Source organism: Notamacropus eugenii, chromosome 4, assembly GCF_028372415.1.
Source record: "Notamacropus eugenii isolate mMacEug1 chromosome 4, mMacEug1.pri_v2, whole genome shotgun sequence".
Lineage (NCBI taxonomy): Eukaryota > Metazoa > Chordata > Mammalia > Diprotodontia > Macropodidae > Notamacropus > Notamacropus eugenii.
The window spans coordinates 213024204-213039642 of NC_092875.1; positions in this window are offsets into that span (position 1 = coordinate 213024204).

Consider the following 15439-nt stretch of genomic DNA (forward strand, 5'->3'; position numbering starts at 1 on the left):
AACTATGCCCAAAAGGTTATAAAACTGTGCATACCCATTGATCAGTAATACCACTATTAAGCTTGTATCACAAGAGATCATAGAAAAGGAAAAAGGACCCAGATGTAGAAAATACTTATAGCAGCTCTTTTTGTGGTGGCAAAGATTTGGAAATTTAGGGGATGTTCATCAATTGGGGAATATTCATACAAGATATTCTTCATGAATGTAATGCAATGCTATGTTTCAGTAAGTGAAGATGAACAGATTGATTTCAGAAAAAAAAATTAGAAAGACTTGTATGAGCTGATGTAGAGTGAATTGAACAGAACCAGGAGAAGATTGCACGCAATAGCAACACTCTGTGATGATCAACTACTATAGACTTAGCTCTTTCTTGGCAATACAATGATCAAAGACAATTCCAAAAGACTCATAATAGAAAATGCTATCCTTATCCAGAGAAAGAACTATGGATGTTGATTGCAAATTGATGCATACTATTTTCAGTTTTTTCTCATGTCTTTTTTTTCCTTTTCTTCTTATCTTTCTTTTATAACATGACTAATCTTGAAATATGTTTAACATGATCGTACCTGTATAGCCTATATCAGATCACTTGCTCTCTTGGGGAAGGAGTGAAGGGAGGGAGAAAAATTTGGAACTCAAAATTTTTAAAATCTTAATGTTTATAGCTAACTTTATATGTAATTGGGAAAATACTATAAAAAACAATGTGTTTTTAAAAAGACAATGCATAAAGTTAAGGAAAGGAGAATAAATATTTTTGTTCATAGAGAGGACTAACTTATTTTTATATTTGTATCCTCATCTCCCTCCACAATTTCTTTTATATAATGAGTGTTAAACAGATATTTGTTTTATTCAATTAAAAGTTGTTTAATAGCATCATATAATTGCAGTTAAATGGTTTATGAGGCTTAAATTGGTGGAATGTCTGACATGGTTAAAATTCGTTTTTGTTGCTGTTCAGTCCTTTTAATTGTGTCTGACCTTTTGTGAACTCTTTGGGGATTTTCTTGGCAAAGATACTTGAGTGGTTTTCCTTTTCCTCTTCCAATTTATTTTGTAGATGAGAAAACTGAGGCAAACTCGGTTAAATGACTTGCCTAGGGTCACACAGCTAGTAAGATTCTGAGACCAGATTTGAATTCTAGAAGATGAGTCTTCCTGACTCCAGGCCCAGTATTCTATCCCTTTCATCTTCTAGATTCCAAGTCAAGCCGTCTATCCAATGTCTTATGTAGTTTGGATGTTAAGAATAATACTTGGATGAAAAAAAGAACTTCAATAAATGAGATGGCACAGATATTCTCTCAGTTTACAAGCTACCTCTTTGGAGCTGACCACGTATCACCCACCTTGTAGGGGAATCTATCTCAGAGGGAAGGAAACCTGGTCAGATCAATTCTGTCAATTGAATGTTTCTGCATCCTTTAAAATATAAAATGTTTGTTTATTGCCAGCAAATAACTGTTCACCATTTTTCTTTCTTTTGAAAAATTATGGGCTAGGAAATATCTGACTGCTTCAGGACTGCAGACAATTTAAAGAAACTTGGGAAGACAGCATTTTTTTTATGCAAGCATAAAGATGATATGCTAAACCTGCACTATTATCTAATTCTTTCATAGAATTGCATGATACCTTTGGGAACTGATTATAAAAGTACATAATATTATTATTAAAAATTCCAAGGAGCTTCTCATCACTCTTCTTTATGTAAATATTTCTGCTGAACTGACAGTGAAGTTAGTGTTCATTGTTTATATTGAGGACAAAACATTCAAAGAACCAAATTAGAATTTAAAGCCATATTCACAGTTTACTGTTAACATTTAATTACTTTTACAGTAAGAGCTAACCAGTATATTGTAATAGGGAAAAACAAAGCAAATAAAATAATAACAAAACCTGTGGAATTGTATCAGAAAACAGGAGTACTTGACTTGCAATGTGGAAAAGTTATTTAAACTCCTCAAGTTTCAGTTTTCTCTCTTGTTCAATAAAAACAATATATTTACTACTTGTGCCACAGGTTGCTCTTGAGAATCAGTCAGTTAAAGTATGTGAAAATACACAGCTACTGACTGTATGGCATAGAATATACAGCAAAGCCTTTAAAATCAGGAAGACATGAATTGGAATTCTCCCTTAGATGTATACTAAGTTATGGCACTTTGGTGGAGTTACCTTACCACGTTCAGCCTCAGATTTGTCATCAATATTATGGGCATAAAATTTGCAGTTACTTCACAGAGCTGTACTGAGAATTCAATATGATAATGCATCTAATACTATCTTGCAAACCTTAAAGATATAGACAAGTAAAATATGTTATGGTTTTAATATCACTTTATATATTTAAAACATTGCCTACACTGATTATTACAGAAAATGTTATAAAGTATGAATTTTTATGGGATTTCTTCTTTAAAAATCCTTAAAACTGATACAAATCAATATATCCTTCTTTCCATTTTCTTTACTTGACTTGAATATGGATAGATCTCTGTACTATCATTTATATGGTGTGAAAAAGGATACTAAAGCTAAGAACTAAGTTTCTATTGGTAAATATTCAAGTATTAATGTACAATCACAAATTTAGATATACAAATAAATATATTTATCTCAATGTTGTATCCACAGTGAGTATTTATATAAATGTTAAACTGATGATCTGAGGGGAGATTATCAAGGAAGAAGAATAAATTAATAATTGTGAGAAATTAGAATATAATTAAAAATAATAATTTTTGTTCAGAGATGAAGACAAGGAGAAAGGAAGAAAAGGAAGAGAGACAGAGAGCAAGTGTAAGAGACAGTAAAAGAAAGGAGGGGAAGGAGAGAAAGGAAGCAGAAGACCAGGAAGGAAGGAGAGAGATGGGGAGGGAAGGTGAGACAGAGTTCTCCTTTTTCACTGAAAACAGACTGATTATTTAAATTGGATACAGCAGCACTTTATTGAAGTGACTGATTATCTTTTATCTCATTAAAAAGCTGTTGAAAAATAATTTATGATTTAGTATCTTACAGATGATTAAAAAATTCATTTGAGCTAATGGCACAATCAGATTATACTTTATTGCCCATTTTTATTGGTCTTGATGAGGGGGAAGTAGATTAATTATATCTCTATTTTACCATCTTTGAACCATCAAGAATGACATCAGTTGTAAGGGGAATTGTTTAGTTTGAATAGATTTTTGCTGATTTTAGTATTGAAAAGTCAATAGGACAACTATGGCTTTACATTTCTTATTTAAAATTTAATTTCATCATGAAGCTTAAGAGGATATAAAAATATACTTTTATATTTTATTATGAGGGAGAGAAAAAGGGGGAGTAATGTACTCCTCAAGACATTTGACAATCCTTATTATATTTATTTTTCAAGAAAGACACTTCGATTTAGGGTTTGAGCTATGGTTTTCCAGAAATAGGTGTGATCACTACCTTGTGATTAAAGTAAAAATACCAATATAGTCACAACTATAAAAAACTTTCAGGGTGTCAGGGATTAAGAAAGAAGGAAGAAATGAAGAAAACAAAAATATCACAAGATCTTTTAGTTCATTTCATCAACAGGACCTTCCTAGTCTTCTATAGCACATTTTCAAGATTTTTTTATCAAGGCTATTTTAAGAGGTATAAATACAAGTTTCTTATGCCTTTCCTCTGGGTGAATTTCCATAACTTCTTTGGCACTCAAACACTTCAGATGTTCTTGTTACTCAGCATTATTTGCATGACATTATTTCCGATGGTTTACATTTCTAAGCAGTGACATATCCTTTAGTATAATCTTCCATTCTCCAAATGATATCTGATGCATCAGTCGTCATTGCCCTTTTTCTCATTGCCTATTCTTTTAATGGATATTAAGTGTGGAGGGAGCACATTATTACATTTTCACTCAAAATATGTACTACATACCAGATAATAATTTTGGCCCATTCCATTTCACTGATGTGGGGTACTCTTTGAGAAGAAACTCCCTCTACTAGTGTTTACCAATGACTCTTCTGCAAATTATTATCTTAAGAGCTTTGCTTATGGCAATGACATGTTAAGTGAGGTGGTCCTGATTATATAGTGTCAGAGAAGGAATTTGTACCTGGGTCTCCTACAAGTGGAATGTTAGCTCTCTGTTTACTAAACCAAGTTGACACTCATTAATAAAACATCAATAGCTTTGTTTTGCTTTTAAAGTTAAAAGGAGGGATCTGACATAGAAGAAAAAGGATATATTTGGAGACAGAATATCTGAATTGAAATGCTAGCTATGCTACTTACAACCTTTTTCATCTTGTAAAAGTCATATAATCTCTTTGGACTCAACGTTGCCATTTCTAAAATTAATTTATGGAAATAACTATACTATTTACAAGGCCCCATGAAGTTGAAATGTATAATTCTTTCATAATAAAAAGTGAATAATTTTAAAACAATAAAGAAATTTATCAAACTGATGTCAGGAGACTGGAGTACAGGACAAAGATTTTTGAAAATCTTTCTTGCATTATTTGTATTTTGGCATGCTTCTGTTTTTCATGGTTAATTTCATAATAAAAAGGAAATTAAAATGCAATAGGATACAAAGGAATTTTATTCATATTTAGATTAGGAATTAATAAAGTGGGAGTTGAGTGGGTGGACTTGGAATTCTTAAATTCTGAGCGAGAACTATAAAAACTTGCTCATATATTGCTATAAAAGAAAGACTTGAGGCATTTCAAGGAATCTGTGATCTCATGCTTCTGAGTGCTCCCTCTAGTGGTGAAGACAATGACATCTATGCCTTCTCATTTTAAGTGACTCATGTTTCATCCCTCCCCCAATCCCCTCTAAAATTATTCTTACAGGATCGAATTGACACTCTGGGGTCTTCCTTTAATTTTATAATGCCTCATAGGTAGTAGTGAAGTACTCAGCCTGCCCACCCATTTCCCTATACTTTCATTAGATAAGTGTTTTACTTGTTTTGAGCTTTGTTGAGGTCTTTTCATAACCTGAGAACATTTCATATTTTTCTTGGAGTCTTTGGATGTAGTCTTTGATCTTGATAGTTTCTTCTGGTTCTATGCTTTGATATTCCTCTTCATAAGAAAGTACCTTTTCACCAAGAAAGTAACCTTTTATAGTTTTATTTTCTCCCTTTCTGGTCATTTTCCCAGAGAGTTACTTGACTTTTGAGCTCTTTCCTAATTGGAGGGTGTACTGCCCCAACTTTCAAGGGTGTTGTGCAGTTGTTTTCAGGGACCTATAAATTCTCAGTTGCTCGAAAGTGTTATGATGAAGCAGAGGTGTTTACTCATCTCCTGACCTGTACTGTAATCTGTGAGGAACCAGAAGCACTCTTTTCTGTCCCGGAACTGTAAGGAAGATTCATTCTTCACAGCTGACAGCCTCTCTGACATGCCAGCACTCCTCATCTCAGGACCACCACCCAGCACTGCGACCAAGATCAGCTGCTCCATTCCTTCATCGTCTGTAGGATGAGAGTTCCAGAAGCAGCAGCCCCACTGGGGCAGTGGCTGCTACCACCATGGGCCTGAGTCTGAAACACATTCCTCTCACGCATGTGAAAGAACTTTCCCACTGAACTTTCTAGTTGGTTTTGTCATTTGTGAGTTGAGAAGTCTGGAAATTGTTACAACTGTCAGTGATTCAGGACCCTGAACCCTGCCCCAATCCTGTGTGTGCCAACATGGCCCACACTGGACTGTGCTCTCCCACAAGACTGTGCAATATACATTTCCTGATGGCCTTCCAGATTGTCTTGGGCTACAAATCTGTTTCACTCAATCGTTTTGTGGTTTCTACTGCTCTAGAATGTGTTTAGAGATATTTTTCACATGTATTTAGTGAAGTTTATAAGGAGAGCTCAATCAGGTCCCTTCTTCTAGTCCACCATATTGACTCTGGCCCCCTATTCTTTGTTTTCAAATTATTGACTCTCTCTTGCATATCCCTCACTTCTTTTTTCCAATTTTTCTTCTACCTCTCTTATTTGACTTTAAAATCCTTCTTTTAAAAAAGTAATATATAATTTATATTTCAACTCTCAATATTCACTTCCACAAGAATTTGAATTTCAACATTTTTCTCCATCTCTCCCCACCCTACCCTAGGACAACATGCACCCCATCTGCCCTTTCCTTCAGTCATTCCTCCCTTCTATTACCTCCCCCTTCTTCTATCCCCTCCCTTCTATTTTCCTGTAGGGCAAAATAGATTTCTATACCTTATTGCCTGTTCATTTTATTTCCAAGTGCATGCTAAAATAATATTTAACATTCATCTCTAAAGTTTTGAGTTTTATATTCTCTCCCTTCCTTCTTCAGCACTCACTCTCATTAACAAGCAATTCAATATAGGTTATATATGTGTAGCCATGTAAAACACTTCCATAATAGTTATGTTGTGAAAGACTATCCTCATTTCCCACTGTCCTATCCTGCCCTCCATTTACTCCATTTTCTCCCTTGACCTGTACTCCCACTATAGTGTTTGCTTCTGATTATCCATTTCCCCAATTTGCTGATCATTCTGTTATCTTATCTCTCCCATACCCTTCTCCTCTGGCTTCCTGCAGGGTAAAAGAGATTTCTGTATCCAATTGAGCATATGTTATTCCCTCCTCAAGCCATATTCTATAAGAGTAAGGCTCACTTTTTTCTTTTCATCTCCCTCCTATTCCCACCATTGTAAAAGCTCTTTCTTGACTCTTTTATTTGAGATGATTTTCAACATTCTCCCTCTCCCTTTTTCTTACTCCTAGTACATTCCATTCAACAGTAAATTTTATTTTTTCAGTATTCTCCCTTCATATTCAGCTCACCCTGTGCTCTTTGTCTAGATAGATAGACAGATAGTTAAATAGATAGATAGATAGATAGATAGATAGATAGATAGATAGATAGATAGATGGTTGCATATATATGTGTATATATATATATGGTTCCATGCTGATATAGATATGCATGTATGCATATATATCTATATATATATACATAGGTATATGTATGTGTGTATATATATATATACATATATATATGGCTGCATACATGTGGTTGTCTATGCATACATATATGATTGTGTATACGTATACATGGTTGTGTGTGCGCACACACACACATATATTATATATATAATATGGTTGTGTGCATATTTATATATGTGTGTGTATATATATGGTTGCGCATATATATGCACATATATAAGGTTGCATGTATACATATGATACATACATATATATGTGCATCGATCTATTCATATCTATACTTATATCTATCTATCTATCTATCTATCTATCTATCTATCTATCTATCTATCTATCTATCTGTCTATCTATGGTTGTTGTCCTTCAGTCTCAAAGAGGACAAAAATGACATCACCATGAGAAAGTGAAGTTTCAATCAATGTACATAACTGTGGCTGACCAGATCAATATGAGCTTGGAATGCTTTACCACAGATTGGGCACAGATAGTCCATGCAACCATTTAGGGTAGCTACTCCAAATTTGTGAATTCTATGTTTCCTTTGTGCTGCTTCAATTCTGTTTTACTCATAGAGCATAGCATCCTTTCTGATGTAGACATGCCATGCTGAGCAGTCTTGTGCCAGTGTCTCCCATGTTGCATAAGCAAAGCCAAAGTTCTTCATGTTCTTTGCCACAGGAAAGGAGTTTAATGGCACTCAAAATCTCTTCTTCTATTGGAAGTTCAGTCAAGGAGGGATTGACTTCAACCTGAGGCAAATGGTCAAAGGCCTCAACATTGATTGATGATGGTCTGTTGAGAACACTGTGGAAGTGTTCAGCCCATCACTCTCTTTCTGTCTCTCTCTGTCTCTCTCAGATCATGTCCTTACCAATAATCAATGTGGCTCTATCAGCACGGAGTAGTTGTGATGCACCATAGGTTTTTAGTCCATAAATAGCTTTCTGGGAATCATAAAAGTGCTTTGGATTGTTACTATCACCATAAAACTGAATTTCATCTTCCTTATTACTGAACCAGGAAGCCTGAATCTCTATAAGCTTTGCTTGTACTGTACTTGAGCTGGAATTAAATGCTGCCTTCTTAGAAGTGGGTGAACTATCCAGCTGGTGAATCCTGTGGAGTTCTTGTTTTTCTTTCAGCAACTTCTGAATTTCCCCATCACTTTCATCAAAACAGTTTTGGGGTTTGAAAGCATTCTGATGCAGCTGAGAAAATGCAGTCCTGTACACCAGATCTCTGAAAGCCACTCACTCCTTATTTGCTCCCTTATTTCCAACTGTATGCTGGTTCAACTTTCCCTCTAATTTAGCAACAAACTATTCACGATCAGAAATGAGTTCTGATTTGTTGACATTAATTCTTCTAGTAGTCATTTTGCCTTATGAGTGGCACTTTTTATAAATGCGAATATTTACCTTGAAAAGGATAAGTCTATGATCAATCCAACACTCTGCACCACACATTGCCTTTGTCACTGTCACATGTTTTTTGTCTCTTCTCCTTACAATCCCATAGTCTATTAGATACCAGTGTTGTTGCAAGGATGCATCCATTTAGTGATTTGAAAGTTTTGGTGATTGAAAGGTCATAGGATGCACTAGTCTTTAGCAGTAAATGACCATTGCTGTTTCCAACTCCATTCCTCCCTAGGACTCCCTGCGAAGTTTGGTATTCTGAGCCTACTTTAGCATTAAAGTCACCCAGAATTATAAGTGTCCTCTTTTGGCACATTGATGATAAGGGTCTCTAGGTCTTCCTAACATTTTTCTTTGACCACATCAGGGTTCATTATGGTGGGATCACAGGCACTGATGATGGTGGCATGGCATTTTTCTGAGAGTGGCATTCACATTGTCATGTGCCTGTCATTCACTCCTTTGGAAGAAATATCAGCTTGCTGAATAGATTAGTTTTGAGTGCAAAACCTACACGAACTTCATGGTGCTAACTTTCACTGTGGCCACTCCAGAAAATCATGCATCCAACTTCAACCTCAGTTAGCTGGCATTCATCTGTCAGCCTTATTTTATTCAAGGCTACTATTTGGATGTGATATCTGTTGAGTTCTCTTGAAGCAAGAGCAGTTTGTCTTTAGGTCTACTAAATTTTTTGTTGTCTGTGAGTGTGAGCATGTTCTATGTGCTGATGATAAGCGGAATCCTCTTCACGGATGCTTTTGTAATTTTGTACGTTTTTTTGTGTTTCATCTGCTGAGTGGGATTCCCTGCCTGCAGAGGTAATCAGGCCAAAGAGGTGAGCAGTGCGATCCTTAACAGGCTGCTCAGAAACCCAGAGGACTGCAGAGTTTCACTGCTGCTTCCAGTGAGAAATGACCTTATGGCCTGGGTCACCTGTGTGCAGGGTTGTGACTACAGCTCCCAGGGTATTTGCAAAGGCTACTTCATCATTTGCCTATCACCATAGGACTTTGAGGTATAATAGTAAAATGGTATGGGTGATGTCTTTTGATTCTCACTTAAATTAAATTAAAGTGAGACAGAGTTGCACAAAGTCATCAGTCTCACTCTCTCCTCCAGAATCATCATAGTCCAGTGGCAGGACAGAGTCAAGATGACTGGTGATGTCTCAGGATGTAGTGGATGACCTTTTAGTGTTCAGTGTCTAACCAAGTTCTAAGCACTCTGCATTGCCTGCTTTGGCTGCCTTCATGTCCATCTGCCCATTCCACCAGGGGATATCTTCACATGTTTGGGGTAGACACACACCCCCAACTCACTAATCAATGGAATCTTCCTTAAAATGCTAAGTAGCATCTATATAAATCCATCAGCACTCATTGTATGTAATGGGGATAAGCTAGAAAGATTTCCAATAAGAATAGTGGTGAAACAAGGATGTCCATTTTCACCATTGTCATTCAGTATTTTCAGTACTAGAAATGTTAGCTTTAGCAAGAAGAAAAGAAAAAGAAACTGAAGGAATTAGAATAGGCCACGAAGAAACAAAACTATCACTCTCTGTAGATGATATGATAATATACTTAGACAATCTTAGAAAATCCACTAAAAAATCTCCTTGAAATAATTAACATCTGTAGCAAAGTTTCAAGATCTAAAATAAATCTATATATATTATTGGCATTTACTTATATTAGCATTAAAGCCCAGTAGCAAGAGATGGAAAAATGAATGTCATTTAACGTTAACACAGATAGTATACCTACCCAATACTATTAATAGAGCTAGAAAAAAAGCATAACAACATTCATCTAGAAGAACTGAAGATTCAGCGTATCAGGTGAATTACTGAAAAGAAATGCAAGGGAAGGTGGCATAGACATGCCAGATCTAAAATTGAATTATGAAGTAGCAACCATCAAATCTACTTGGTAGTGACTAAGGAATACAGTGATGGATCATTAAAATCGTTTAGATACATAAGACACAGTAGTCAATGAATAGTAATTTACTTTTTTGATAAAATTAAAGACTCTAGCTTCTGGGATAAGAACTTACTATCTGACAAAAACTTCTGGGCTATTGGAAAATAGTATGGCAGAAAGTAGCATAGACTATATTTTACATCATTTATCAAGATAAGGTCAAAATAACATCTAAATTCCTTTTTTTTTTAATTTAACTTTTAACATTTATTTTCACACAATTTTGGGTTACAAATTTTCTCCCCTTTTATCCCCTCCCCCCCCCCCAAACCCGAGCTTTCTAATTGCCCCTGTGACCTATCTGCTCTCTCCTCTATCCTCCCTCCCTGCCCTTGTCTCCGTCTTCTCTTTTGTCCTGTAGGGCCAGATAGCTTTCTTGACCCCTTAACCTGTATTTCTTGTTACCCAGTGGTAAGAACATTACATTTGGTCCTAACACTTTGAGTTCCAACTTCTTTAGCTCCCTCCCTCTCCACCCCTTTCCCTTGGAAGACAGGCAATTCAATATAGGCCTTATCTGTTTAGTTTTGCAAATGATTTCCATACTAGTTGTGTTGTATAGGACTAACTATATTTCCCTCCATCCTATCCTGTCCCCCATTACTTCTATTTTCTTATGGTCCTTTCCCTCCCCATGAGTGTCAACCTCGGATTGCATTCTCCTCCCCATGCCCTCCCCTCTATCCTCCCCCCCACCCTGCTTGTGCCCCTGTCCCCCACTCTCCTGTATTATGAGATAGGTTTTCCTATCAAAATGAGTGTGCATTATATTCTTTCCTTTAGTGGAATGTGATGAGAGTAGACCTCATGTTTTTCTCTTGCCTCCCCTCTTTATCCCACCACTAATAAGTCTTTTGCTTGCCTCTTTTATGAGAGATAATTTGCTCCATATAACTTCTGCCTTTCTCCTCCCAATATTTCTCTCTCACTGCTTGATTGCATTTTTTTTTAAGATATGATCCCATCCTCTTCAATTCACTCTGTGCACTCTGTCTCTATGTATGTGTGCGTGTGTGCATGTGTGTGTGTGTGTACTCCCACCCAGTACCCAGATACTGAAATGTTTCAAGAGTTACAAATATTGTCTTTCCATGTAGGAATGTAAACAGTTCAACTTTAGTAAGTCCCTTATGACTTCTCTTTGCTGTTCACCTTTTCATAGTTCTCTTCATTCTTGTGTTAGAAAGTCAAATTTTCTTTCCAGCTCTGGTCTTTTCATCAGGAAAATTTGAAAGTCCTCTATTTCATTGAAAGACCATTTTTTCTCCTGAAGTATTATACTCAGTTTTGCTGGGTAGGTGATTCTTGGCTTCAGTCCTAGTTCCTTTGACTTCTGGAATATCCTATTCCATTCCCTTCTATCCCGCAATGTAGAGGGTGCCAGATCTTGTGCTATCCTGATTGTATTTCCACAATACTTGAATTGTTTCTTTCTAGCTGCTTGCAATATTTTCTCTTTCACCTGGGAATTCTGGAATTTGGCCACAATGCTCCTAGGAGTTTCTCTTTTTGGATCTCTTTCATGCGGTGTTCTGCGGATTCCTTGAATATTTATTTTGCCTTCTGGTTCTAGAATCTCAGGGCAGTTTTCCTTGATAATTTCATGGAAGATGATGTCTAGGCTCTTCTTTTGATCGTGGTTTTCAGGTAGTCCCAGAATTTTTACATTGTCTCTCCTGATTCTATTTTCCAGGTCAGTTGTTTTTCCGATAAGATATTTCACATTATCTTCCATTTTTCGAATCTGCATGGTATATTCTGAGATATCTGTCTTTCTCATAAAGTCCTTAGCGTCCATCTGTACCATTCCAGTTTTGAAAGATCTATTTTCTTCAGTGAGCTTTTGAATCTCCTTTTCCATTTGGTTAATTCTGCATTTGAAAGCATTCTTCTCCTCATTGGGCCTTGCACCTCCCTTGCCAGCTGAGTTAGGCTAGTTCTCAAGGTGCCAATTTCTTCAAGATTTTTTTGGTTCTCCTTTAGCAGGGAGCTGATCTGCTTTTCATGCTTCTCCCTCATCCCTCTCATTTCCCTTCCCAGTCTTTCCTCCACCTCTCTAACTTGATTTTCAAAATTGAGCTCTTCCATGGCCCAAGCCCATTGGGTGCGCTGGGACACAGAATCCTCGATTTCTGTGTCTTTGCCTAATGGCAAGCATTGTTCCTCCCCATCAGAAAGGAAGGGAGGAAGTGTCTTTTCTCCGAGAAAGTACCCTTCAGTAGATTTATTTCTTTTTCCTTTTCTTGGCATTTTCTCCAACCAGTGACCTGACCTCTGAATGTTCTCCTCACACCCACCTCGCCTCCTGGTCCTCCCAGCCAGCGTTTGGGGACTGAGATTCAAATGCTGCTTTCCGCCTTAGGGTTTTTGGCGGGGGCAGGGCTGCTATTCAGTGTTAAATTAAGTTCAGGTGCTGAGGTCAGGGGCAGGGCTGCCTCTCTGGCTTGGTTCTCTCAGGGGGTTTATGCACAGACCTTCCACAATGGATCCAGGCTCCCGCCTGTTTGGGGAGCCCCTGTCTGCAGCTGCCTCTCAGCTTCTATCTCCTGGGGGGGCCCGAGCCATGGGGGCACCCCACTCCCCTCTCAACCCACCAAAGAGACTCTCTCACCTACCCCCGTCAGTCACCTGTTGGTGGGGGGGGCTAGTGCCGCCGCTTGAGATCCCGTCTCTGGAGCCTTTTCAGATCTGTGCCTCTCGGAGCCGCGGCCGCCGCTGCTGCCGCAGGTCCGGGCTGGCCTCCGCGTCTGCAGCGCGACGGACCTTTTGCGAGAGGTTTGCAGGTCCCTCTGTGGGTGCGGGGACCAGCGTGGCCGCTGGAGATCCCATCCCCGTAGCCCTCTCAGATCTTTTCCTCACGGTGTTGTGGCCGCTGCAGGGCTGCACTCTGCGCCGAGGCAGGGCTGCACTCTGCTCCCCGTCCTGGCGCCTAGTCCACGGTGTGAAGGACCCCCCGCGAGAGGTTTGCAGGTCTCTCCGGAGCAGAAATCTCCCTCGCTCCAATATTCCGTGGTCTCTGGGTGCAGAATTCACCCTGGCTTGGTCCCCTCTAGCCGTTCTGTGGTTTGTGGGTTCGGAGCTATGTGTATGTGAGTCTTTCTACTTCGCCATCTTGGCTCCACCTAACATCTAAATTCTTAATGGAGAAGTTAAGAGGATTACAGGGAGAAATAGACAACAAAACTATACTAGTGGGAGACCTCAAGTGTCACCTCTCAGAACACAAAAAATCCAACCAAGAAATAAACATAAACGTAACTATTGAAGTAAATAGAATATTACAAAATTTAGATATGTCATATATTTGTCATGATTTAAACATAAAAAGATGGTAAACAGGCAGATTTCATAAAAACTTGGAAAGACTTGTATGAACTGATGCAAAGTGAATGAGCAGAACCAGAAAAAACATTGTGCACAGTATTAGCAAAATTATATGATGATCAGCTATGAATGACTCAGTTCCTCTCATCAATACAATGATCCAAAATGAATACAAAGGACTCATGAAAGTAAAATGCTGTCTACATGTAGATAAGAAATTGATGGACTCTGAATGCAAATAAAGTTTACTGTTTTTTAAACTTTATTTTTTCTCATGTTTTTCTCATGTTTTTCTTTTGATATGTTTCTTCTTTCACAACTCTGATTCATATGGAAATATTTTTTACTTCATAGAACATTTATAAACTATATCAAATTGCCTACCATTTTCAGAAGAGGGGAAATAGGGAGAAAAATCTCAATTTTGGACCAACAATTTTGTAGAAGTGAATGCTAAATTTTTCTTGACATATAACAGTGGAAAAATAAAATACTATTAAAAAAAGATTTTGTTCTACCAATTGACCGAGCCAAGCCTAGTTGGGTTTCTGGTACATCTTTTCTGTTCTCCTCATTGATCTTTCAAATAGTTTTGCCTTGGTTAGCCTATAATACCCCAGTAGCATTAAGTGTAGATGACTACTATTTGGGGGACCAGTGTTATGATGGTCAGTTTCTCATAATTAGACAAAGGACAATATATTTGGTTACCTAGAGAAAACCCTATCACTTAAGAATAGAGGGCTGGCTAAGTTCAAGGTTTCATTGTTGTGAGACATTGCTGAAGAATTTGGAGAACATCTTATTTATCTTACAGTGTAAATGTGTGCATGGATACGTCAAAAACCCCACTCAGTACCTCACAAAAAGATCAAAAACTGCTGACACTGGGTGCAAATTTTGGTGTGATTAATAGATATTCTTCAAGAAAAAATCCATACTAATTCTTGAAATGCAAGTTAAGGATTATAATACAGTCCAATTAATAGAGGTATAGCTATACATATTAAAGAAATTTATGAAAGGATCTTCCATATACATATGTATATATGCATATATACATGTGTGGATGTGGCACATATGTATTTAAGTGTATGTATATATGTGTGTGTGTCTATGTGTGTACGTGTTTTGGACACATAATTTCAGCAGATGATGAGACATCAAACAATCCAATTCCACATCCAAGCTCAGTGCATCACTTGGTCTTTCTTGTTTAGATAGAATTATGTATGTAGATAGCATCACAAGCAATATGATCACCTACAGTAACTTATAAGATGAAGTGTTAAGACAGTCATCCTGGCCAAGAAAAACACCTTGAAGATGATAAAATGAATGTGAAAAATATATTTAAGTATGGAAATTTTACAAGGCATTTACCAATTGCTAAAGATTTAAAGATGTGCTAAGAGACAGTTCTTTCTTTCAGTGAGTTTACAATCCAAAAAAGTAGGTAATCTATGTCCACAAATAACTTTAGGCATGTTTCATTTATGCTTCTTATTAACTATTTTGTGGTCATTAATGAGTCATAATTGCTATGTGTTCAACTAGGAGACAAACTTATTGCATTGTTTGAATCTAACTGCATTGCTGAGAAACTGGACCATCTCTCTTTGCTGCCCAGAGACCCTTAATCAAAGACCTTTGTATGTTGAACAGAAATTGTCAACTCCAAAATTTAATGTAAGGAGTTT